Below are 27767 nucleotides of genomic sequence, written 5' to 3'. Positions count from 1 at the left end.
CTTCAGTTATGACCTGTACTTAACATCAATGCATAAAAATAAGCTCCAGTAAACTTAATGGATTACTTTTCCACGTAGACTTTGCATGCATCGTATCTCACATTTGGTGGTACATTTGTTACAATAACATATAGTGGTTGACACCATTACTATAAATACATTGTATTGATTAATTCTGAGACATCCTCTGTTAATATTGAATTTAATTCAGATCAATTAGTAATAAGTACCAAAGCAGATCATTCTTCTTAGGCACTCTATTAGGATCCAGGATAAAGTTTCCACTTTCTTTCTCTAGATTCTGAGGTGAATGATAAGGCCAATATGCCATCTATGCCAGTGGAACATATCTGAACAGGAGCTGAGGGGTTGTGAAGCCCAGCTAACAGAGGTCTTAATGAACATCTTCAATATCTCTTTGCAACAGTCCTCTGTTTCTGCAGGCTTCAACGCAGCCACCATCATCCCAGTGCCTAAGAGAGCGACGGTAACTGGCTAAAACAATTATCGCCCAGTGCATTAACCTCAACAATCATGAAGTATTTTAAGTGGCTGGTACTGGATCATATACATAAATTCCCACCTTCCAGGAATGTGTGCTCATGTTCATGCTGCTGACTCCTGATTGTACTGCTAGATTCAGCTCAAAATATATCAAGTTTGCTGATGATACAACTGTGATTGGCCTCATTAGCAATAATGAATGAATCGGCAGACAGAGAGGAGGTAGAGGGGCTTGTCAAATGGTTCAAGAGCAAGAACCTGAGTCTCAGTGAGGACAAGAAAATCAAGACGCTTGTGGACAGGTCAACCACTCTTCATTACATGTCAATGGCTCTGCTGAGGAGAGAATGAAGAGCACAAAGTTCCCTGGTGTGCACATAATGGAGGATCTATCCTGGACCCACAACTCCTCCTCATTAGTCAGGAAGGCACAGCAGCATCTACAGTAGCTGATCGATTGAGGCATGCAAGGCTTCCCACCCCATTGAAGCAACTTTCTACAGGACCACCATCAAGAGTGTCCTGTCTGGTTGCATCATTGTATGGTACAGAAGCTGCAAGACATTAGATCCCAAGACCCTAAAGAGGATAGTAAAATCTGTTGAGGCTTACTGGGCTCTCCCTCTCCCTGTTTGTGACATTTACCGGGAGTGTTGTACCAAGAGCTTGAAGCATTGTTGAAAATCCCTGCCACTCATCTCACAATTTCATTGACCTACTATCATCAGGAAGCAGGTACAGAAGGTTCAGGGCTAGAGCTGCCAGAATGCATACAGCTTCTTCCCCCAGTCTGTGAGACTAATGAATATCCTGCCGAGGTCTCGTCACTAGGACAGCAAACTGTTTGCAGTACTGTTTCTTGTTTGCTGCTTACCTGTGCTACTCACTACATGTGCATAGTATATATTTTTAGCTTATTTGTGGTAATATTTTATTTTATGTGCTCGTGTGTGGCGTGTAGTAAATACACTGTGGCTGCACCATGGTGCTGAGGAACATTGTTTTAATTGGTTGTATATATGTACAGTGTGATGACAATAAACTTGAACTTGGTGAATGGAACAGATGGTGACCTGTTTGGGAAGTGTGGCTTTGGGGGTACTTCAAAGAATGGACTCAAGACTCTCAATTCCATCCCTCTCTATTTCAAACAGTCATGGGCTGCAGACTCCTATTTGGTCATTGTGGGACTATACTTTTTTGTGAAGGCTTTAAAAATGTTCATGAATCAGCCCCTCTGTAACCCTGCCATTACGGAGCTCAGGCATTACAGATTGGATACAGAACTTGAGTAGAGGCTAATAAACAATGTCGCTTTTCCAGTGAAGCCAAATTAGTGTAAATAGGACATGAATTCTGAATGTGCTAGCCCAAGAGACATTGCTGACATGGGTTTACTTACTGTTCCAATGGATTATGATCATTTTGTAGAGAGAGCCTTGGTGGTATGCCTCTAGTAGCTCTGTAGGTAGTCCATGTTGTGTATTAATATTTCGGTATTATTGTAAATATATTGCTTGATTAAGCATTCTTTGTTACTTAACTAATTCATTACAGGTTATACGTACAAACCACTGTACGTGAATTGCATACGTCATCACGCCACCTCGTCATATGTACGAGTCTCGCTAAAGTAAAAATGAAACTAATGTACATGAGTTATCCTAGCTCCAAGTTTTTGTTTTCAATTACTTTATGTCTTGGAGTTACAAAACGTAACAGCGGCAATGAGGTATTTTAAAAAATGAAACTGAGATGCCGACCTACCTGTTGAAGCATTGTAGGATGTTTGAATTTTTAAAAAAGTGCAGTGAGACTTTTGAGTTAAAAAAAACACTGCAGAATGTATCTCTTCAGTAGGGAGAGAGAGAAAGAGAGACAATAGAATTAAAAAAGGCAGGAAATAGACAAATTAATAGGTTCATAAACAAGAATAATGGGTGATTATAATCATAACTGAAAAAGCAGAAATGGCTGGCAAAATTGGAAAGATCAACATGTTTGATTGCACAAAATGTAACTGGCTGACGTATGCTGAGCACATTGAGTACAGCTCGACCTTCACTAATCCGGCACCATTGGGACCTGAGGAGTGCCAGATTAGTGAAAATGCCGAATTACAGAAGAATCACATTAAGCATAATCAGTGCCAGATTATCGAAGGAACTGGATTACAGGTAGTCGGATTAGTGAAGGTCGACCTGTAGTATTTTTGAATCAAATGAAACAGCCAACCTGAAGCATATGCCAGTTTTGTTGTGCATTGGATTTAAAGACAGATAGCTTAGAATTTTGACTGCTCCAACCAAACCAGCTGAAATGAACTTTGCTGATAACATGAAAGTAAGCAGGGACATTTAGAACCTAAATCATTGTTAATTGCAGAATGCTTTAGGTTTCATAAGTGGAATCAAAAGGAATGAAAGTCCATTTCAGCATACAAGGGCGAATTGAAGAAATTATCTGAGCATTGTCAGTTCAGTAATGAGCTTAATGATGCACTGAGAGATCATTTAATTCGTGAAATTTTGCAAGAAAGCATTTAAAAATAGCTTCTAACTGAAGCACAACTTACACTTAAACAGTTGAAATTGTTGTATCAATGGAAACATCAGACAGAGACATGAATGAGTTGCAGTCAGGAATGAAAGTGAGCATGAAAAAAATTGCAGCGTCTAAACAGGCTTGACTGAAGAAATTGTATTACCATCGTGGCAGGGGCTCACATATTGGTTTAAAGGTGAAACTTGCAGAAAATGCAACGAAGAAGGTCACATACAAAGAATATGTCATGCAGTCAAAAACGATTGGACTGCATAAGGAAGAGCAAACGATAAAAAGTCAAGTTGCAGTTTTAAGGTGAGCACTAACCTACATGCTCTTGATGAAAAATCTGATAATGATGAGAGTGACATGGGACTGGGTAATCTTGACATTTATGATACAAAAACAAACAGGAGACAAGCAATATGTCTTACACCAGAAGTGAACAGCAAATTAATTAAAATGGAATTGGATACTGGCTCAGCTATATCAGTCATTCCACAAAATGAGTTTGAATGGCATTTTAAACATACTGAACTGATGCCTGCAGATAACCAATTAAGAGTTCATATGGGAGAAAAGAAAACTCCTGTGGGAATGACATTCTTAACAGTGAGGTACAACAGCCAGCAAGCCACATTGGGCTCGTAAGTAGTAAAATTAGGAGGACAGCATTGTGGGATGTGAGTGGCTGGGACAACTACAACTTGATTGGAGATCCATCCACCATTTGCATGCCACATCTTAAGCAATAAAGTCAACTGAAAGCAAACTAAGAAATGTACCAGATGATGCCACAACAGTGTTCAAGGATGGTATTGGAAAACTCAAACATATCAAGGGTAAAATAGTAGTAAATGAAAATGTCACACCGAGTTTTACAAAGCCACCTGGTTCCTCATACCATCCATCATAACGTGAGCTGGAATGCATGGAGGCTGAAAGAATTCTTTCCAAGGTTGAGTGGAGCCCGTGGGCAATGCTTTGGGTCCCAGTAGCTAAGAAGAATATGTCTGTCAGGGTCTGTGGTGATTTTAAGGCAACCATCAACCCAGTACTGAAAGTAGATCGATGCCCTCTGCCCAGGATAGAGGATATTTTTGCAAAACTTTCTGGAGTAAAACACTTCAGCAAAGTGGACTTAGTTGAGGCCTACTTACCGATGGAGATTAGAACATTAGAAAGTTTTTGACAAGACCAGGCCATTCAGCCCAACAAAGCTTGCCAAATTCCTATTCACATAGTGTGTTGAAATAACTATTGAGTTCAGATTTGGAAGTCTCTAAGGCATTTCTCTCAACTATACAACTATGTAGTTTGTTCCATGTGTCCACAACTCGCTGTGTAAATAAATGCTTCTGGATGTAAGTCTGAAATCTCCTTTCAACCAGTATCTCCACCTATGACTCTGTGTCCTCGTTGATGGATTAATTTTGAAGTAGCGGCTGGCATCCACCTTACTTATACCCTCAATGATTCTGAGCACCTCTATCATGTCTCCTCTCATTCTACATCTTCCTAGGCTGAAAAGACTGATTCTTTCAATCTTTCTTCATAGCTCATACCCTGCAGACCTGGAATGACTCAAGTCACCTTTCTCTGAACTCTCTCCAATGCCTTCACATCCCTTACACAATATGACCAAAATTGTACACAGCACTTAAGGTGTAGCCTCACAAAGCGCATTACACAGCTTGTAGACTTGAACTCCACTGAGCGCATTATATAGCCCACATTTCACTAGACTTGCTAATCATTTCTGTGCGTCGTCTAGATGTTGATAGTGATGAGTCTATCAGGACAACAAAGTCCTTCTCATACAGGGCACTTTGTAACTCAAGGCCCCCCCCCCATTGTATATTTATATCTGATATTTCTATTTCCTATATGTAATATTTTACATTTACTTACATTAAATTTCATCTGCCATTTATCTGCCCACATATGGATTTTGTTTAGATCTGATTGCATTGATTCTGCTGCCTGAGTGTTATCAGCTCGTCCTCGTAATTTTGTGTCAACAGCAAACTTTACTAGTTTATTTGTTATGTGCTTATCCAAATCGTTAATGTGAATTAAAAAGCAGCATCAACCCCAAAATTGATCTCTGCAGAACTCCACTTTTATCATCTTCTCGGTGTGAACATTATCCTCTAACCATTTAACCATAACTCATTGTTTTCGGTTTTTGAGCCAGTTCTGTGCCCATTCTCACACTTTATCCCGAATCCCTACCTCCTGTCATTTGATTAACAACCTCTCGTGGGATGCCTTGTCAAGAGCCTTCTAAAAGTCCAACTAAAGGATATTAACCATTCTATTGTTATCATAAATTTTAGGTGCCTATTAATAGATCTCCAGTATATTAGTAAAAGATGATTTCCCCTTTCTGAACCCATGCTGGCTTTCTGCTAACATGCCTGTCCTTATCAGCTGCTTTTCCATCTCATTCTTTATTATTGTTTCTATTATCTTGCCTGCAACACACATTAAGCTAACTAGTCTATAGATACCAGGGTCAGTGTGGTCACCCTTCTTATACACTGGGCAGCGTTAGCCCATTTCCGGTCCTTAGGGATTTCACCGGTCTTCACTGACTTCTGAAAAATACATGGGTAGGTTGTGTATATAACCTGTACCCTCATAAGATAGGTTTGTATATATGATCACAGACCTCTTTATGTACCCTTGGTTATATGTTGTCTGGCCCTGGAGTTTTATTAATTTTCGGCCTTTTCGGCTGAAGCAGGACCTCACTTTCTAGGATCTCTAAGCCACTTAAAACAACCTAATTTTTTTATACCCTTACAGGCATATTAGACCATAAGACCATATGATATAGGAGCAGAAGTAGACCATTTGTCCCTTCAAGTCTGCTCTGTCATTCAATCATGGGCTAATCCAATTCTCCCAGTCATTCCCACTTCTCCCATACCCTTTGATGCCCTGGCTAATCAAGAACCTATCTATCTCTGCCTTAAACGCACCCAATACCTTGGCCTCCACAGCCGCTCGTGGCAACAAATTCCATAGATTTGCCACCCTCTGACGAAAGTAATTTCTTCACATCTCTGTTCTAAATAGACGTCCTTTAATCCTGAAGTCGTACCTCCCCAGAAGATGCCCCAATGATCCAGGAACATGAAGCCCTGTACCCAACACCAGTCTCTCAGCCACGTATTAATATGCCTGAACATGCTATTCTTGCACTCGTTAGCATGTGGCACAGGCAGCAATCCTGAGATTACTACCCTGGAGGTCCTGCTTTTCAGCTTCCTACCCAACTCCCTGAATTCTCTCTTCAGTACCTCCTCCCTTTTTCTACCTATGCTATTGGTACCAACATTCACCCTCTCCCTTCAGAATATTCTGCACCCGATCCGAGACGTCCCGTACCCTGGCACCTGGGAGGCAACACACCATGCGGGTATCTCTATCAGGCTGACAGAACCTCCTGTCTGTTCCTCTCACTATGGAATCCCCTGTGACTACTGCATTCCTCATCTTCTCTCCCTTCTGCACCACAGAACCAGGCTCAGTGCTAGAGACCCGATCGTCATGGTCGTTCTCTGTCAGGTCTCCCCACTCAACCGCATCCAAAACAAGATAATGATTACCGAGGGAGATGGCTACAGGGGTGCTCTCTACTATTTGAGCTCTTCCCATCCCTTCCCTGACAGTCACCCACTCCTGCAGCCGCGGGGTGACCAACCCCTTGTAGTTCCTATCTATTTCCTGTTCACTTTCCCTAATAAGTTGTAAGTCATCAAGCCACAGCTCCAGATCCCTAACACGGTTTCTCAGAAGCTGCAACTTGGTGCACCTGGCACAGATGTGGCCATCTATATTGCTAACTTCTTCATAGGTGAATAGCAAAATATGAGTTAGGATTGTCTGCTATGTCCTACTCTGCAAAATTTATCACCCCACTATTATTCCTAATACACTTAACTTTCTTCTTGACTTTTATTTTTACTACTAAATTACTAAATTATTGAAAAAAAATCTCTTGGGGTCAATCTTGGCATTATCAGCAATATCCTTCTCAACCTGCTTTGGGCAATCCGGATTTCCTTCTTGACTATGGCTCTCATATTCTCATATGTCTTATGGTTAACATCATTACTATTTTTTCTGTATTCCTTATACAGCTGTCTTTTCATAATTCTTATGTATGCCTTTACTCATTCATGTGGTTGATCTATTGTTTTTAATACTTCTCCCGGCATTTGGTATGAACATTGCCTGCACTACGTGCATTACCTCTAAATTGATCCCATTGTTCCTTAACTGACTTAAGATCAAGCAGTTGTTTCTGGTTAGTCTTTGCTGCATCTGCACAAACTTTGCCTTTCTGAAATTCAGTTTAATGGCTTTGGTTTTTACTGAAATACACTCCCAAAAATACTTTGTAGACTAACAGTGTCTCGACTGCTTGTTCCTAAAGGCTCAAAAACTCCTATACTCAAAAATCTATCCTGATTGTTACAGAATATCAAATCTAGACAGCCCTCCCCTCTTGTTGATGCATTAAGATATTGGTCAAAAGAACAATCATTCAATAACTTAATTAATTTATTTTCCTGTTATCCATTAGTCACTGGGTTCTCCCACTGAATATTTGGGAAATTAAAGTCACCTATAACTATAACATCACCCTCAGAACTTGCTTTTTAAATATTCTGATAGAGTTGTTTATTAAAATCACTGTCAGCATTAGGGGTCTATAACATACACTCAATGTTGTTCCTTTATCCTTATAGCCTTCAATTCTCACCCAGATATCTTCACTGAATCTTGATTCATCTCATATCAAAAGCAGTCTCATGTTTAAATTCTCTCTTATGTGTATGGTCACTCCTCCACCTTTACAATTTTGCCTATCTTTTCTAATAAAGTATATCCTTTAATACTATATTCATCACCAGTCCTTGTGGTCAGACAAGTTTCTGTTATTGCTATTATATCAAACTTATATGCACTTACATAAAATTCCAGCTTGTTTATATTATTCTTAATATTTATTGTATTTATGCAGACCATCCTTAGTATGTTACTAACATTTTTCATCCTATTCTGACCCAATGAAGTGGAGGATAAATGCGCGGCTGAGGGATTGGAGCAGGGGGCAGGCATTCAAGTTTTTGGATCATTGGGACCTCTTTTGGCGCAGGTATGACCTGTTCAAAAAGGACGGGTTACACTTGAATCCTAGGGGGACCAATATCCTGGCGGGGAGATTTGAGAGGGCTACTGAGGTGACTTTAAACTAGAATGGTTGGGGGGGGGTGGGAATCAAATTAAAGAGACTAGGAGAGAGGAGGTTAGTTAACAACAGGGGGATGGGAACAAGTGCAGAGAGACAGAGGGGTGTAAAATGAGGGTAGAAGCAAAAAGTAGTGAGGTGGAAAGTAAAAGTGGCAGGCTGGCAAATCCAGGGCAAAGATCAAAAAGGGCCACTTTTCAACATAATTATATAAGGGCTAAGAGTGTTGTAAAAGCAAGCCTGAAGGCTTTGTGTGTCAATGCAAGAAGCATTCGTAACAAGGTGGATGAATTAAAAGTGCAGATTGTCATTAGTGAATATGATATAGTTGGGATCACAGAGACATGGCTCCAGGGTGACCAGGGATGTGAGCTCGACATTCAGGGATATTCAATGTTCAGGAGGGATAAACATGAAAGAAAAGAAGGTGGGGTAGCATTGCTGGTTAGAGAGGAGATTAACGCAATAGAAAGGAAGGACATTAGCCGGGAGGATGTGGAATCTATATGGGTAGAACTGCATAACACTAAGGGGCAGAAAACGCTGGTGGGAGTTGTGTACAGGCCACCTAACAGTAGTAGTGAGGTTGGGGATGGTATTAAGCAGGAAATTAGAAATGTGTGCAATAAAGGAACAGCACTTATAATGGGAGACTTCAATCTACATATAGATTGGGTGAACCAAATTGGTAAAGGTGCTGAGGAAGAGGATTTCTTGGAATGTATGCGGGTTGGTTTTTTGAACCAACATGTCGAGGAACCAACTAGAGAGCAAGCTATTCTAGACTGGGTATTGAGCAATGGGAAAGGGTAAATTAGCAATCTTGTTGTGAGAGGCCCCTTGGGTAACAGTGACCATAATATGGTAGAATTCTTCATTAAGATAGAGAGTGACATAGTTAATTCAGAAACAAAGGTTCTCAACTTAAAGAAGGGTAACTTTGAAGGTATGAGACATGAATTAGCTAAGATAGACTGGCAAATGACACTTAAAGGGTTGATGGTGCTTATGCAATGGCAAGCATTTAAGGATCGCATGGATGAACTACAACAATTGTTCATCCCAGTTTGGCAAAAGAATAAATCAAGGAAGGTAGTGCACCTGTGGCTGACAAGGGAAATTAGGATAGTATCAATTCCAAAGAAGAAGCATACAAATTAGCCAGAAAAAGTGGCTCACCTGAGGACTGGGAGAAATTCAGAATTCAGCAGAGGAGGACAAAGGGCTTAATTAGGAAGGGGAAAAAAGATTATGAGAGAAAACTGGCAGGGAACATAAAAACTGACTGTAAAAGCTTTTATAGATATGTGAAAAGAAAAAGAATGGTTAAGACAAATGTAGGACTCCTACAGACAGAAACAGGTGAATTGATTATGGGGAGCAAGGACATGGCAGACCAATTGAATAACTACTTTGGTTCTGTCTTCACTAAGGAGGACATAAATAATCTTCCAGAAATAGTAGGGGACAGAGTGTCCAGTGAGATGGAGGAACTGAGGGAAATACATGTTAGTAGGGAAGTGGTGTTAGGTAAATTGAAGGGATTAAAGGCAGATAAATCCCCAGGGCCAGATGGTCTGCATCCCAGGTGCTTGGGAAGTAGCCCAAGAAATAGTGGATGCATTAGTGATAATTTTTCAAAACTTTTTAGATTCTGGACTAGTTCCTGAGGATTGGAGGGTGGCTAATGTAACCCCACTTTTTAAAACAGGAGGGACAGAGAAACCGGGGAATTATAGACCAGTTAGCCTAACATTGGTGGTCGGGAAAATGCTAGAATCAGTTATCAAAGATGTGATAACAGCACATTTGGAAAGCGGTGAAATCATTGGACAAAGTCAGCATGGATTTGTGAAAGGAAAATCATGTCTGACGAATCTCATAGAATTTTTTGAGGATGTAACTGGTAGAGTGGATAGGGGAAAACCAGTGGATGAGGTATATTTGGATTTTCAAAAGGCTTTTGACAAGGTCCCACACAGGAGATTAGTGCACAAACTTAAAGCACACGGTATTGGGAGTATGGTATTGATATGGATAGAGAATTGGTTGGCAGACAGGAAGCAAAGAGTGGGAATAAACGGGACCTTTTCAGAATGGCAGGCAGTGACTAGTGGGGTACCGCAAGGCTCAGTGCTGGGACCCCAGTTGTTTACAATATATATTAATGACTTAGATGAGGGAATTAGATGCAGCATCTCCAAGTTTGCGGATGACACGAAGCTGGGCGGCAGTGTTAGCTGTGAGGAGGATGCTAAGAGGATGCAGGGTGACTTGGATAGGTTAGGTGAGTGGGCAAATTCATGGCAGATGCAGATGTGAGGTTATCCACTTTGGTGGCAAAAACAGGAAAACAGATTATTATCTGAATCTTGGCCGATTAGGAAAAGGGGAGGTGCAACGAGACCTGGGTGTCATTGTACACCAGTCATTGAAAGTGGGCATGCAGGTACAGCAGGCGGTGAAAAAGGCGAATGGTATGCTGGCATTCATAGCAAGAGGATTTGAGTACAGGAGCAGGGAGGTGCTACTGCAGTTGTACAAGGCCTTGGTGAGACCACACCTGGAGTATTGTGTGCAGTTTTGGTCCCCTAATCTGAGGAAAGACATTCTTGCCATGGAGGGAGTACAAAGAAGGTTCACCAGATTGATTCCTGGGATGGCAGGACTTTCATATGATGAAAGACTGGATCGACTAGGCTTATACTCGTTGGAATTTAGAAGATTGAGAGGGGATCTTATTGAAACATATAAAATCCTAAAGGGTTTGGACAGGCTAGATGCAGGAAGATTGTTCCCGATGTTGGGGAAGTCCAGAACGAGGGGTCACAGTTTGAGGATAAAGGGGAAGCCTTTTAGGACCAAGATGAGGAAAAAGTTCTTCACACAGAGAGTGGTGAATCTGTGGAATTCTCTGCCACAGGAAACAGTTGAGGCCAGTTCATTGGTTATATTTAAGAGGTAATTAGATATGGCCCTTGTGGCTAAAGGGATCAGGGGGTATGGAGGGAAGGCTGGTACAGGGCTCTGAGTTGGATGATCAGCTATGATCATACTGAATGGCAGTGCAGGCTCGAAGGGCCAAATGGCCTACTCCTGCACATATTTTCTATGTTTCTATGAGACTCCTTGTCACACCTGATTATCAACTTTCCCCCTCGATAATTGAGTCCCCTACTATCATTACTTTCCACTTACCGGGTTTAGATTTAGGATTATAGAGGGTCCTGTGGTGCTCTTCTGTCCTGCTTACAACTTCAGAGGTTTCATGGTCGTCGTCGAGCATCACAATATGTTCAAAATGGTTGTACAATTCCAGCTCTGGAATTGATACCCCAGAGAGTGTGAACCTCTTACCCTGCACTTCCTTCCCACAGTCACCCACCTATCTCATCTTTCTGGTCTGCTGAGAAAATTCAAGCTGTGGTGGATGCCTCAAAGTCAAAGGATGTGTCACAGTTGCAGTACTTATTAGGATTAGTCAATTACTACAACAGGTTCCTTCCAAAACCTGGCTATTGTGCTCCACTCCTTGAACTCATTACTACAGATCAGGAAGAGATGTCAATGGACAAACCAGTCTAAGGTGGCTTTCAAAAAGGTAGAGGAAATGGGAACATAGAAAACCTACAGCACAATACAGGCCCTTCAGATCAGAAAGTTGTACCAAACATGTCCCTACCTTAGAAATTACTAGGCTTACCCAAAGCCCTCTATTTTTCTAAGCTCCATATACCTATCCAAAAGTCTCTTAAAAGACCCTATTGTATCCGCCTCCACCACCGTTGCCGGCAGGCTATTCCATGCATTTACCTCTCTCTGCAGAAAAAACTTACCCCTGACATCTCCTCTGTACCTACTTTCAAGCACCTTAAACCTGTTCCCTCTCCTTCCAGCCATTTCAGCCCTGGGAAAAAGCCTCTGACTATCCACACGATCAATGCCTCTCATCATCTTATAAACCTCTATCAGGTCACCTCTCATCCTCCGTCGCTCCAAGGAGAAAAGGACGAGTTCACTCAACCTGTTTTCATAAGGCATGCTCCCCAATCCAGGCAACATCCTTGTAAATCTCCACTGCACCTTTTCTATGGTTTCCACATTCTTCCTTTAGTGAGGCAACCAGAACTGAGCACAGTTCTCAAAGTGGGATCTGACCAGGGTCCTATATAGCTGTAACATTACCTCTCGGCTCCTCAATTCAATTCCACGATTGATGAAGGCCAATACACCACCGTATGTCTTCTTAACCACAGAGTCAACCTACACACCTGCTTTGAGCATCCTATGGACTCGGACCCCAAGATCCCTCTGATCCTCCACACTGCCAAGATTCTTATCATTAATACTATATCCTGCCATCATATTTGACCTACCAAATTGAACCACTTCACACTTATCTGGGTTGAACTCCATTTGCCAATTCTCAGCCCAGTTTTGCATCCTATCAATGTTGGGCTGTAACCTTTGATATCCCTCCACACTATCCACAACACTCCCAACCTTTGTATTATCAGCAAACTTACTAACCCATCTCTCCACTTCCTCATCCAGGTCATTTATAAAAATCATGAAGAGTAAGGGTCCCAGAACAGATCCCTGTGGCACATCACTGGTGACCAACCTCCATGTAGAATATGACCCCTCTATAACCACTCTTTCCTTTCTGTGGGCAAGCCACTTCTGGATCCACAAAGTAATGCCCTCTTGAATCCCATGCCTCCTTATTTTCTCTATAAGCCTTGTATGGGGTACCTTATCAAACGCCTTGCTGAAATTCATATACACTACATCTACTGCTCTTCTTTCTTCAATGTGTTTAGTCACATCTTCAGAAAATTCAATCAGGCTCGTAAGGCACGACCTGCCCTTGACAAAGCCATGCTGTCTATTCCTAAACATATTGTACCTCTCCAAATGTTCATAAATCCTGCCTCTCAGGATCTTCTCCCTCAACTTATCAACCACTGAAGTAAGACTCACTGGTCTATAATTTCCTGGGCTATGTCTACTCCCTTTCTTGAATAAGGGAACAACATCTGCAACCTTCCAATCCTCCGGAACCTCTCCCATCTCCATTGATGATGCAAAGATCATTGCCAGAGGCTCAGCAATCTCCTCTCTTGCCTCCCACACAGTAGCCTGGGGTACATCTTATCCGGTCCTGGCGACTTATCCAACTTGATGGTTTCTAAAAGCTCCAGCACATCCTCTTTCTTAATATCTACATGCTCAAGCTTTTCAGTCCGCTGTATGTCATCACTACAATCACCAAGACCCTTTTCCATCGTGAATACTGAAGTATTCATTAAGTACCTCTGCTGAGACATCAGATAGTGAATGCGCACATCATGATTCACATCGACCAATGAGGCTTACCATTCAAATTTGGGATGCCAACGCATCCAGATTCAACTTCAGAGTTGAAAGAACCACTTCCTGCGTTCCCAGTGTCACATGGACAGGCATGATGGCCGGTATTGAGGTGATGGTGGATGGGCCTGCTCTGTGCTGTGCAATGCTGTGACAGGTTCATACTTTTTTTTAGTTATTAACACAATCAAGGATCAGCCAAATCTTATTGAATGATAGAGCAGGTTTGGAGGGACATCTCGTCCAGGTATATTTCTCTATCTTGCCTTTTAACTTTCTTTGCAGACTTGGTTCACAAACTTATGATGTTATTTATAGTTTCTCCTGATATTTCCTGCTTCTGGCTGACATCAGTTCTTCCATGTCAATTGTGATATTTTTCACTGTAACTTTGGGACACTTGAGTTCCTTCCGTAACCACACAGTCTAATGTTGTTCTGGGCTATTCACTGACCCCTTAGACAAAGGTCATGTGGAAGCTGACCCTCTTTACCCACAAATGCTGCAGTTTTAACTTCCACAGTTAAGTGACAAATACCTTTGGGATTACCTGTGCTGAGCTTTTTGATGTTGTACTCTAGTGAACCAGCTCTCTTATACTATTCAAGCTTTTTTCTTTGAACTGCTTGCTGTCAAGATTTGAGAATATTATCATTGCTCTAAAAATGCATAATCGTGATCTGAAGGATGAATTGGACTTGGCTTGCTCTTACAGATGGTCCTCAACCACCCCTGGTCTGCTTCTCCATCACTATAGTTGGTTCTGGAATGGACACCTTCTGTCCTGGTATTTTACTGTCATGAATCTGCAATGTAAGTGCCACTTGCTGATTGGTGGTAAATTGTCCAGATGCAGATACCCAACGAGTCAGCTCTGCAAATCCCCGGCTTGTCATCAACTCTTATGATATGTGTGAAATAGTCATTGTTGATATTGCCAACCCACTTCTGCAGACTTCAGATTTCCATTCTCCATCTTCATGGTTTCACCATAGCCCTGACTCACATGTTTCAGACCTTAACACCAGGAACCATATCGTCTTCTTCTTTTAGTAATTGACCACAGAGCTCCATTCGGTGCCCTGATTCAGGAGCCTAAGAACGCTGTTTGCTTTCAGGAACATTTCTACCCATTCATTACATAGAGAAAATGGCAGAGGCCACATTTCTTGAGTTTACCAAGCAATCTACTACTTCTACCTCTCACTATCATCTACGTTCTTTCTGTCTTGTTTACTCTTTCCTTCAGGCTGGAGTCCTCTTCTCAAGAAACGTCCCATTCTTGTCATCAGTGAAGTGTCTGTAGACTATTTGTTATAATTATTTGCTAAAGGAAGTTAGAAAGTCAGTAAGCTCCCATCTTTGAGCAGGATTTGACATAATAATATATCAAAAGTCATACTGCATGGTGCCCTCGCTTTTTAAAGATATACAAACCTTCACCTATATTAAAATCATTGGCAGCCATCGATCCCATGGAATTAAGGGTTTGTGCCTCTGGTGGATTGTGTCCTCTCCAGGGCGCAAGCTTGGGCGGGAAGATTTGAAGAACTGGTTGTTGTCCATGCAGTGGGTTCCCCCTGTCCACGTCACTGATGTAGTCCAAGTGCCGATACAGCTTGACACCATTGTAGTGTCATTGCAGAGGTTGCCAGAGTGAAGTTGTAAACAACATCAAGCTGCCTTAGGGACCCCGGCTCTGGATTTCTTCCTCTGGGTTTACTCCCAAAGCCTTTCCCATGGGTGGGTATGGCCACAAGGAAGCGGAGGATTAAAATCAGAGTTTTCCTTCTCCTAGGTGGGCTGCCGTCCAAGGCTGTCGAGCCCCATCTGCCCAATATTACAATATCCAAACCTCATTATAAAGGTTTTTTTTGTAAATTATGTCTTCACTGAAGTTCTACATTCATTTTCTGTGAGTTCTTTTTAAAAAGTTTGTCTTTGCCTTCTTTGTAAATTGGCTAATACCCGGAGTTTTAAGAAGTAGAATAATTATTTATGAGTTTGTTTTATCAGAACTCTGGCAGTTACCACAAGAAATGATTTTATAATGAATTGAGTTCTCAATTCATAGATCTGGACTAAGATTAGAAAGTAGGGAAGATAAAATATATTAGAAAGTTTGGTATGTTTATGTCCCCTTTATTAGAGCAGTCTGCTTTAATAACTTTCCAAATATTGTACTAGCTGTATGGTGAGAATTATTCTGAGGGTGTCATCCTTCAAAGGTGTGGAATGAGGCCTGTGTGAAATTATAATTTTATAGTTATTTTATGGGACTATTCAGGCCTACTCCAAGGAATCCTACCAATTTCCTACATATTCCATTGCAAGGACACCTTGGTTTAATATTGAAGTTTCTACAATTCGCAGTGCAAGAAGTTAAGATCATATCAACTACTAGCAATGGTACTTTAATGTCTTTGTTAATGTTTTTCTGTTGATCTGTTATCTGATCTCTTTATTTTTCTTAATCCTTCATAGAGAAGAACATTGTGCAGACAAAGTATTGGAAGTGAAAACCAAAACAACTGACTACACTGGAATGAAAATCAGGTGACTTATTGTACAGCTTATTTCACTGGCTTCTATATATCTGAAGTATTCCTTTTGTCTTATTCATCTATCCCTCACCCACCCTACCTGCAACTTAGAACTAATTTGTTTTCTCTCTTCCCTAGTTTTGGTGAAGGATTTTCAACCTGAAATATTAACTCTTCTTCTGCTCTCACAGAGACAGGTAAAATTAGTGATCTTGTAGTTAAGGATCCTCTTGGAAGATAATAGTATGATTGAGTTTCTTATACGAATGGAGGGTGCAATAGTTCGATCTAAAAACAGTGTATTATGCCTAAACAGTGGAGACTATGCCTAAACAATTGGTGAAGGTGGACTTGGTTAGTATAGACTGGCAACATAGGCTATATTGTGGAATGGTTGAGGAACAGTGGAAGACTTTCAGAGAGATTTTTTATGGTGCTCAACAAAAGTATATTCCAATTAAAAGCAGGGACGGTAAAGGTGGGGTGAGTCAGCCTTGGATAACTAAGGAAATAAAAGAAGGCATCAAACTAAAAGCTCATGAATACAAAGTCACCAAGAGTAGTGGGAAACTGGAAATTTGGGAAAACTTTAAAAAGCAACAAAGAACCACTAAGTGAGCAATAGAAAAAGGAAAGAAAGATTATGAAAATAAACTAGCACAATGTATAAAACTGGATAGTGAAAGATTTATAATTACATAAAGCAGAAAAGGATGGCTAAGGTGAGTGTAGGTCCCTTGAAGGGTGAGAATGGGGAATTGATATTTAGTAATAAGGAAATGACAGAAGCTTTGAATGACTATTTTGTGTCGGTTTTCACAGTGGAGGATATGTCTAACATGTCAAAGAGAGATGTTACGGATGCGATGGGAAACGAGGACCACTGAAGTGGTAGTGCTGAGCAAACGTGGGCCTGAAGATAGATAAGTCTCCTGGTCCTGATGGAATGCATCCCAGGGCACTAAAAGAAATGGCAGAAATGGCTTTGGTGATAATTTATCAAAATTCTCTGGATCTGGGCAGGTCCCAGTGGATTGGAAGATGTTGAGTGTCACACTACTGTTCAAGAAAGGATATAGACAAAAGGCAGGTCACTATAGGCCAGTTAGTTTAACATCTGTAGTTGTGAAAATGCGTGAAGCTATCATTAAAGAAGAAATAGCTAGGCATCTAGAAAGAAATGGCTCCATCAGGCAGATACAGCATGGATTCAGCAAAGGCAGTCCCCGTTTAACAAACTTACTGGAGTTCTTTGAGGATATAATGAGCGCAGTGGATAGAAGGGAACAGATGGATGTTATTTACTTGGATTTCCAGAAGGAGTTCGATAAAGTGCCGCATAAAAGACTTATCCATAAGATAATGATGCATAGAGTTGGGGGTGATGTATTATCATGGATAGAGGATTAGTTAACTAATAGAAAGCAGAGAGTTGAGATACATTAGTGTTACCCTCATTGGCAATCAGTGGTGAGCGGTGTGCTCTAGGGTTTGGTGCTTGGCCCCCAACTGTTCACAATATACATTAACGACCTGGAAGAGGAGACCGAGTGAAGTGTATCTAAGTTTGCTGATGAGGCTAAATTGAGTGGAAAAGTAAATTGTGCAGGAGAGTCTGCAGAGAGGTATAGATAGGTTAAGTAAGTGGGCAAGGGTCTGATATATGGGGTACAATATTGGTAAATGTGAGGTCATCCACTTTGGAAGAAAAATGGAAGAGAGGATTATTATTTAAATGGTAAAATATTGCAGCCTGCTTTCATTGCTAGAGGTATTGAATTTAAGAGCAGGGAGGTTATGCTGCAATTGTATAGGGTACAGGTGAGGCCGCACCTGGAGTACTGCGTGCAGTTCTGGTCTCCATACCTGAGGAAGGATATACTGTCTTTGGAGGTGATACAAAGGAGGTTCACCAGGTTGATTCCAGAGTATGGAGGGGGGGAGGGGTTAGACTATGAGGAGAGATTGAATCAGCAGTGCCTGTACTGGCTGGAATTCAGAAGAACGAAAGGAGATCTTATAGAAACATATTAAATCATAAAAGGGATATTTAAGATAGAGGCAGGAAAGTTGCTTCCAAAGGTAGGTGAGACTAGAACTAGGGGACATAGCCTCAAGATTTGGGGGAGTAGATTTAGGAAGGAGATGAGGAGGAACTGCTTTTCCCAAAGAGATGAATCTGTGGAATTCTCTGCCCAGTGAAGCAGTGGAGGCTACCTCAGTAAATATATTTCAGACAAGATTGGATAGATTTTTGCATAGTAGGGGAATTAAGGATTATGGGGAAAAAGCAGGTAGGAGGAGATGACTGCATGGCAAAGATCAGCCATGATCTTATTGAACGGTGGAGCAGACTCGACGGGCCAGATGGCCTACTCCTGCTCCTATTTCTTATGTTCTTATGTTTTTCTTTTAGACCATCCAAAATCAAAAAAAGAAATCATGAAGGCCTAAAGTGTGTGAGCAGCAATTTATCAACAGTGTTTGCTGCTGATCTTTGTGAGGACTCTAAACTTTGCCTTTACCAGTTCCTACTTATATCAGATGTTAGTTCAACCGGATAATATTGTCCATCAGCTGTTAAACCAGCCAATCATCTGACTTTTTAAAGAGTTTCCACATGCAGTGAACCATTATTTTTTAATTAAAGTTTTAAACATTTTTCGGGCAGCCAATTAAAGATTGCAATAATGCATATCATTTAGATAGAAGCTGAAAATTTTAAAATATTTTGTTTTTAAAAGCCATTAAATATAGAAGGACTGTTAAACAATTGCCTTCTATATCTATTACAAGGATTGTGTATGCATTAGATAATTTGATAAGTAATAATTAGGGATTAGTTTGCCATTAAAAGCTTCTCATGCACCAAAGCTCAATATTTTGAGAGTATTTTACAGCAATTAGTTCATAAATACACTTGTGATCATGCAATCCAAGTGATTTCCCTTGGGATTATTGGAGAAGGGTATAAAGAGTACAAATTTTGGAGTACGACCAATTCACTAACTGAGTCCACTTTGGGATTTAAAAGTGGATGCCAAGAGGCTTCAACGAGAAGCAGACAACTGGAGTGTGTGGGCAAGTATATGGCGAAAATATCAGAATACGGAAAAATGAAAAGTCATCCACTTCCAAAAAGCAGAGAACTTTTGAAGTAATTGGGTAATGTTGATGTTCAAGAGAACCTGTAGTTGCAAAAAAAAATTGTGAACCCTTTACATTTACCTTTTTTTCTATATTAATTACTCATAAAATGTGGTCTGATGTTCATCAGATGGGTGGGACGATTACTAGAAGTTTGAGAAATCGATGTTCACGCCAGCAGGTTGGAGGCTACCCAGACAGAATATAAGATGTTGCTCCTCCAACCTGAGTGTGGCCTCATTGCAGCAGAAGAGGAGGCCATGGACTGATATGTCAGAAAGGGAATGGGGAGTAGAATTGAAATTGGTGGCCACCAGGAGATCCTGCTTTTTCTGACAGATGGAGAAAAGGTGCTCAGCAAAGCAGTTTCCCAATCTATCTCGGGTCTCATCGATATACAACAGGCCACATCGGGAGCACTGAATACTATAGATGACCCCCAACAGACTCACAGGTGAAGTGTTGCCTCACCTGGAAGGACTGTTTGGGGCCCTGAGTGGTAGTGAGGGAGCAGTTGTAAGGGCAGGTGTAGCACTTGTTCCGCTTGCAAGGAGAAGTACCAGGAAGGAGATCAACAAGGTGTGACAAGTGGACAAAGGAGTTGTGTAGGGTTTGATTCCTGCAGAAAGCAGGTAGTTGGGGGGAGGGAAAGATGTGTTTGGTGGTGGAATCCCATTGGAGATGGGAGAAGTTATGGAGAATTATGTGCTGGATGTGTAGGTGAAGACAAGAAGAACCCTCTCTCTGGTGAGGCGGCCGGAGAATGGGTCGAGGGCAGATGTGCGTTAAAAATGAAGAGATGCGGGTGATGGCAGCGATGATGGTGAAGGAAGGGAAACTGCTTTCTTTGAAGAAGGAGGATGTCTCAGTTATTCTGGAATGAAAAGCCTCATTCTGAGAGAAGATGCAGTGGAGAAGGGGGGACTGAGAGAAAGGGATGAGATTTATCAGGTAACAGGATGAGAAGAGGTATAATCCAGAAGTTGTGAAAGTCAGTGGGGTTATAAAAAATATCAGTAGATAGACTGTTTACAGAGACAGTGACAGATAGATCAAGAAAGGGGAAGGAGGTATTGGAAATGGATCAAGTAAATTTGAGGTCAGTGTTGAAGCTGGGGGCAAAATTGATGAAGTCGATGAGCTCAGCATAGGTGCAGGAAGCATTACCAATGCAGTTATCAATCTAGTGTAGGAAGAGTTGAGGACATGCTGCTGTAGGCTTGGAACATGGACTGCTTCACGTAGCCGAAAAAAATGCAGGCATAACTGGGATCCACGCAAGTATCCATGGCTACACCTTTGCTTTGAAGGAAGTGGGAGGAGCCGAAGAGGAAGTATTGAGAGTGAGGACCAGTTCCACCAGATGGAGGAGAGTGGTGGTGGAGGGGAATTGGTTGGGTCTGTTGTCTAGAAAGAAGTGAGAGTTTTAAAGTCTTCCTGATGGGGGATGGAGGTGTATAGGGACTGGGTGTCCATAGTGAAAATGAGACAATCAGGGCCAAGAAAATATCAAGAGCGTGTGAACTGTCATGGATGTAGGTAGTAAAGGATTGAAACAGGGCGGGGGGGGGGTGGGGAGGAATAAAACAGAGATGAGGTATACAGACACAAGTTCAGTGCGGCAGGAACAAGCAGAAACAATGGGGCGACCTGAACAGGTGGTTTTATAGATCTTGGGTAGGAGGTAGAAACAGGTACGGGATGCTGGAAAAAATGCAACTAAGATGCAATGAATGGAAGACCCCAGGGTCATTCAGGTCGATGATGGTGCAGAAGACAATGGCCTGGTGCTCATTAGTGGGGTCCTTTTCAAGGGGTAAGTAAGAGGAGGTGTCTGAGAATTGTTGCTGGGCCTCAGCAAGGTAGCAGTCAGTTAGCCAGGCTACTACAGCACCCTCCCCCCACCTTATCTGCCAGTTTGATGGAGAAGTTGGGATTAGTGTGGAGAGCAGTGCATTCAGAGGGAGTGAGGTTAGAATTGGAGAGAGCAGTTTTACAGCTGAGGTGATTGATGTCTTGTGGGCAATTATTGATAAAAAGATCCAGAAAAGGCAGATGACCAGAGCAAGCTGTCCGGGAAGAGGAGGAGGGTTGAATCTGGAAGAAGGGATCATCAGAGTGGGCTGCCAATGAAGCAGGGATGGAGATGAAGGCAACGGAAGAAGAACTCACCATCATGGCGGGTGCGGAACTCACTAGGGACATAGGACTGAGGATTGTAAACTGGTTGGTGATAGGAGTATGGGGAGGGGTTTGATTGACAATGTGAGCAAGAGGGCCAGAGATGGGGGACTGGGATTGCTTGAGAATCAGCATTGACTTTAAAGCAAGTGGAAGAGAGAAATATGAAAACGTAATACCTGGAATGGGGGGTGGAGTGGGGTTTATGTCATCAGGAAAGTTTGGACAAACTTCTTTTTAATTAACTGGAATTTATTAACAGGGAATTGATTGAAATATACAAGATCTTAAGGAGTTTTTACGGGCAAGATTGGAGCAGATTGAGAACCAGGATCCTCTTTCTAAAGAGCAGTGGAAAGAGAGCTTTTTTAATATTTTTGAGATGGTGTTAGATAAGATAGAGTATAAGGATGAAAGGTTAAGAAGGATAGACAGGAATGTGGACTTAAGATTGATCTTGATCAACCATGTTAGGAAGTGGCAGAGTTGCCTGCTCCTGCTCCTAGGCTGTATGTTCAAATGTCTCTTTGGGTTTCCACCCCATTACAGTCATCGCCTTCATTCTCTCCACCTCTCCACATCTATGAAACTTACAGCATTTTTGATTATTAACTTTTCTCAATTTTGATGAATGTCATTGGCCTTCAATGTTAATATTGGGTAATGTGGAAATGGCCAAAGCCTTGAGCAACTATTTTGTGTTGATCTTCATGGTGGAGGACACAGTTGACATGCCCAAGGGAGATGTTATGGAATCAATGGGAGGTGAGGACCTTGATATAATTGCTGTCATGAAAGAGGAAATGATGAACAAAATAGTGGACATTAAAGGAGACAAGTCCCCTGGTCCCAATGTGACACCCCCCGGGTACTGAATAAAATAGCTGAAGTTATAGTAGATGCTTTTGTGATAATTTCCCAAAATTCTCTGGACTCTGGGTAGGCCCCAATGGATTGGAAGACAGTGAATATCATGCCACTGTATAAAAAAGGATGCAGGATCTTAGCAAAAGGAGAGCAACTACAGGCCGATTAGCTTAATGTATGTGATCGGAAAAATGCTTGGAACTATCATCAGGAAAGAAATACTGAGTCACCTGGATAGAAGTGGTTCCATCAGGCAAACACAGCATGGATTCATGAAGGGCAGGTCCTGTTGGAGAAATTTACTGGAGTTCTTAATGAAAATAATAAGGACAGTGGAGAGAACACAGCAGGTGGATGTGGCTACTGCACAGGACCGAAAGAAGCTGCAGAAGGTTGTAAATCGAGTCAACTCCATCTTGGGTACTAGCCTACAAAGTATCTAGGATACCTTTAGGAAACGGTGTCTCAGAAAGGCAGCGTCCATTATTAAAGACCTCCAGCACCCAGGGCATGCACTTTTCTCACTGTTACCATCAGGTAGGAGTTACAGAAGCCTGAAGGCACACACTCAGCGATTCAGGAACAGCTTCTTTCCCTCTGCCATCCAATTCCTAAGTGGACTTTGAAGCTTTGGACAATACCTCACTTTTTTAATATGCAGTATTTCTGCTTTTGCACATTTTTAATAACCTATTCAATATATGGAATTGATTTACTTGTTTATTTATTATGTTTTATTTTACTTATTATTATTTTCTCTCTCTCTCTGATAGATTATGTATTGCATTGAACTGCTGCTGCTAAGTTAACAAATTTCACGTCACATGCCGGCGATAATAAACCTGATTCTGATTCTGTAAACTTGGATTTCCAGAAGGCATTCCATTGTGCCACCTAAAAGTCTTACTGTATCTATAAGATAAGGATGCATTGAATTGAGGATAATTATTACCATGGATAGTGGATTGGTTAACCAACAGAAGGCAGAGAGTTGAATAATTGCTGTTTCTCTGGTTGGTGGCCAGTGGTGAGCAGATTCAAAGCTCCAAAGGTTAATTTATTATCAAAGTATACGACTCTTAAGTTCTTCTTCTCCAGGTAGCCATGAAATCAGGAAAGAAAAGAACGGCAGCGGGAGCATCAACCACCAAATCCTTCCGCTCCGCATAAAAGAAACTGAGCAAAAACGGAAAAGGCACCTCAATCCCAAAATCCCCCTCCCCTGAACACAAGAAAACAAGAAAGATCACGTTAAAAGTACAGAATACAAAAAAAACCTGTAAGACTGAAAACAGTCCAAGTCCACATCGAAAGTGCAGAAAACCTGGGCGACATTCTCCCTCTCCGTAGCAGAGCGATCTCCCCAGCGATAAAAAGGCACGGAGACAGAGTTTCAGACTCCCTCGTCACTTTAATCAGCAAAATGGAGTCGAACATCGGCTTGCAACCTTTCTGCCGCGAGGCTCCCTCACACTGCCTCTGTCTCCCAGAATCCTTTCAGAGACTGCAGAGCGCTAAAATACCCAAACGATCTTCAAACTGCAAATCACAGGCTCCAATAGTTCCAATCTCACATTGAAGATGAAAAACAAATGTAAAAGACATAAAATAAATGAAATACATGATTTCATGACCTATCCAGATGTCAACCGAAGCAGTTTTGTAAGCAGCCACCATCTTACCAGAAGTTGCTGTTATCGCCATAGGGATGATGATGTGCCTGTAGCTGTTCATGATCTACATTAATGACTTGGGACAGTAGACAGAGTGTATTCTATCTAAGTTTGCTAATGACACTAAATTGCATGGAAAAGCTAATTAAGCAAAGAATGTGGAGAGTCTGCAGAGAGATAGAGTTAGGTTAAGTGAGTGAGTGGGCAAGGGTCTAGCAGATGGACTATGTTGGTAAATGTGAAGTCATCAACTCTGGAAGGACAAATAAAAGAGCAGATTGTTATTGTTTAAATGGTGAAAGATTGCAGCATGCTGTTGTGCAGAGGGACTTGGAAGTTGCTTATGCATGAATCATGAAAGGTTAATTTGCATGTGCAACAGGTTATCAAGAAGGCAAATGGAATGCTGGCTTTATTGCTAGAGGGATTGAATTTAAGAACAGGGATGTTAAATTAATCAGTTTGATGGCCTGGTGGAAGAAGCTGTCCCGGAGCCTGTTGGTCCTGGCTTTTATGCTTCGGTACTTTTTCCCAGATGGTAGCAGCTGGAACAGTTTGTTGCTGGGGTGACGCGGGTCCCCAATAATCCTTTGGGCCCTTTTTACACACCTGTCTCTGTAAATATCCTGAATAGTGGGAAGTTTACAACTTCAGATGCGTTGGGCTGTCCGCACCACTCTCTGCAGAGTCCTGCAATGGAGGGGAGTACAGTTCCCATACCAGGCAGTGTGGCAGCCAATCAGGATGCTCTCAATTGTGCCCATGTAGAAAGTTCTTAGGATTTGGGGACCCATACCAAACTTCTTCAACCATCTGAGGTGAAAGAGAAAAGTGTGCTTTTTTCACCAAACAGCAGTTACGTACAGACCACATGAGATCCTTGGGGATGTGTCTGCCAAGGAACTTAAAGCTATTCACCCACTCAGCCACAGATCCATTGATGTCAATAGGGGTTAGCCTGTCTCCATTCCTCCTGTAGTCCACAACCAGCTCCTTTGTTTTTGCGACATTGAGGGAATGGATTTGTGACACCACTGTGTCAGGGTGATGACTTCTTCTCTGTAGGCTGCCTTGTTATTATTTGAGATAAGGCCAATTAACGTAGTATCATCAACAAATTTAATTAGCAGATTGGGGCTGAGCTAAGGAGATAAGGAGAAACTTCTTTTCCCAGAGAGTAGTACATCTGTGGAATTCTCTGTCCCAGAAAACATTAAAAGCTACCTTAATAAATACATCTAAGACACAAATAGATAGATTTTTTGCATAGCAGGGGAATTAAGAGTTATAGGATAAAGGCAGGTATGTGGAGCTGAGTCTACTGCTAGATCAGCCATGCTCTTATTGAATGCTGACCAGGCTCGGTGGGTCATAAAGCTGTCTCCTGCTTCTCCTTCTTGTGTTATGTAGACAGGCTGTTTATCTAGTTTCCATAGAGACAGACTGAAGAAAATGTACAGTAGAAGACCAAAAATTTGGTTTGAAACATGTCAACATCATCAATTCTTGCCAATTCAGAAGGTTGAGGGATTTGCGAAGGTCACATGGACATGGAATGTTTGAAACAAGAGGTTTAGTTCTGTAATTAAAGCTGTGGGAATGTAACCTGAGACTAGTAAAGGTTAATATTCAGATCCAGAGACATATCACATCAGTAAAAATAACTTGAACTGTAAGGAATCTGTCCTAACTGAGATTTTATTCATGCAAATTTTCAGAAGTAGCACAGCTATTCAGACTGAAACTTTCTGCTTTGAGCCATTAACTGCCCATGTGTAACCACTCTGTACCACAGCCTGATTCCCTCTTTAGCCTCAGTGTTTCTTTTTATTACAAATTATGGGGCATTAACTATTTATAAAAATTCTGCTTGATTCATTTCTGTAATATCCTGGTCATAAAATTTTTCATTTGTTATCAGCATTGGAATTGTCTGAATTTTACAAGAGTATGCACCAGTGAAGGTCCGTGGGTGTATATTCTGATCCCAAAGGTAAAAACGTATTGACGATAAAGTTCATTTTTCAATATCCATACTGACGCATTTCTATAAAAGGTAACAATTTGAAGGACTAATGCAAGGTGATTTACATTTACTTCAAGCAAAGGAGATGATTTTAAAATGCATTGCATGACAAATGACTATGGAAGTGCTTAAGGACGAAACATTCTGCAAAAGTAAATGCCCTTGGATAGTGTATGTCCTAGATTCAGTGGATTATAAAAAAGATTTTATTGGATTTAATCTGAAAGTCCTTCCAAATTTTGATGGTGCCTAAAATCTTTAAGATGTTTTTTATAACTTCATTGTATATTAGCATATTTTGGACTTAGAAGAGACAAGTTGGTACATGCAGTGTTGACATTTCACAGCTCCAGACCTCCAATACTTTCTTTGTGGAGTTCGCACACTCTTTATGTGAGTGCATGGATTTCTCTCTGGTGTCATCCCATCTCCTCCTGGATGCCAAAGACGAGCTGGTATTTAGATGAACTGGTGATTGCAAACTACCTCCGGTGTCGTTGGATGGTAGGGGAAGTGGTTGTTGGGAGTTTGCAGGGGGTGTGAGAGAAAACAGGTTGCAGGGAAATAAGTGAGGTACAGGATTGTTGAAATTCAGCATAGAGCTGATAGACTGAAAACTTTCTTCTGAGTCACAATGACATATATCAAATAGACTAGGAATTCAATCCATTGCATATTTTTAAGAGAGATCAGTCAATTAAGTTAGATGATTACACAGAGAAAGCATAGATAGTGAGATAGGAAGAAATCAACAAGGTGGAAATTCTTATCCAGTATTGCAGGATCTAAAAAGAAAACTATTTTCTCATTCCTTTTGTGAAATGCACTACAACGTCTATTAAAGAGGCAGTGTACTGTGCTGACAAATGCTTGGTGATGAGGCAGTGGTAATGGACTTAACGTGTGAATTTTTAGTCATTCCATGCTGAATTTTTGGACTAAACTAAATGTAACATGGAAGATAGAACAGGACAGTGCAGGAACAATTCCTTCCAGCCTGCCACACCTGTGCTAACCACAATGCCAATTTAACTCATGTGATCCATTCCCTCTATTCTAAGCCTGTTCATATGTATGTTTAAATGCCTTTCAATTGTCACAATTGTATTTGCTTCTGCCAGCTCTCCTGGCAGCACATTCCAGGTACCTAACTCTTTCTGTGTAAAATGCTTGCCTCAATAATCTCCCTTAAACTTCCCTCTTCCGGTCAAGATGGCGCCAGCGAACGATTCTTCGGGCGACATCTTCCATAGATGACCTTTTCCAATTATTTCACTTTTTCTACGCCTTCTGCTTGTTCTTTTTGTCTTGCTTGTGTTAAGGAAATTGTTGGAAGCCGGTGACGTCCAGTTTCAATCTCCATCAAAGGATCCAGCGCTGTGCTGTGTCAGGAGAGCTGTCTCGTGGAGATCAGAGACATGGAGCCGAAAAAGCCATAAGATATAAGGTTTAGGAGCATAATTAGGCCATTTGGCTCATTGAGTCTGCTCCACAAAAAGGCCTGAGAACACAAGCTGATTTGTGCACTGTTCTGTACTGTTCTCCAGCACTGTACTGTTCTATCTTCCATGTTACATTTAGTTTAGTCCAAAAATTCAGCATGGAATGACTAAAAATTCACACGTTAAGTCCATTACCACTGC

This window comes from Mobula hypostoma, chromosome 1, assembly GCF_963921235.1.
Source record: "Mobula hypostoma chromosome 1, sMobHyp1.1, whole genome shotgun sequence".
Classification (NCBI taxonomy): Eukaryota; Metazoa; Chordata; class Chondrichthyes; order Myliobatiformes; family Myliobatidae; genus Mobula; species Mobula hypostoma.
The sequence above is the reverse complement of the archived record's forward strand: the minus strand, read 5'-3'. Positions refer to the sequence as shown.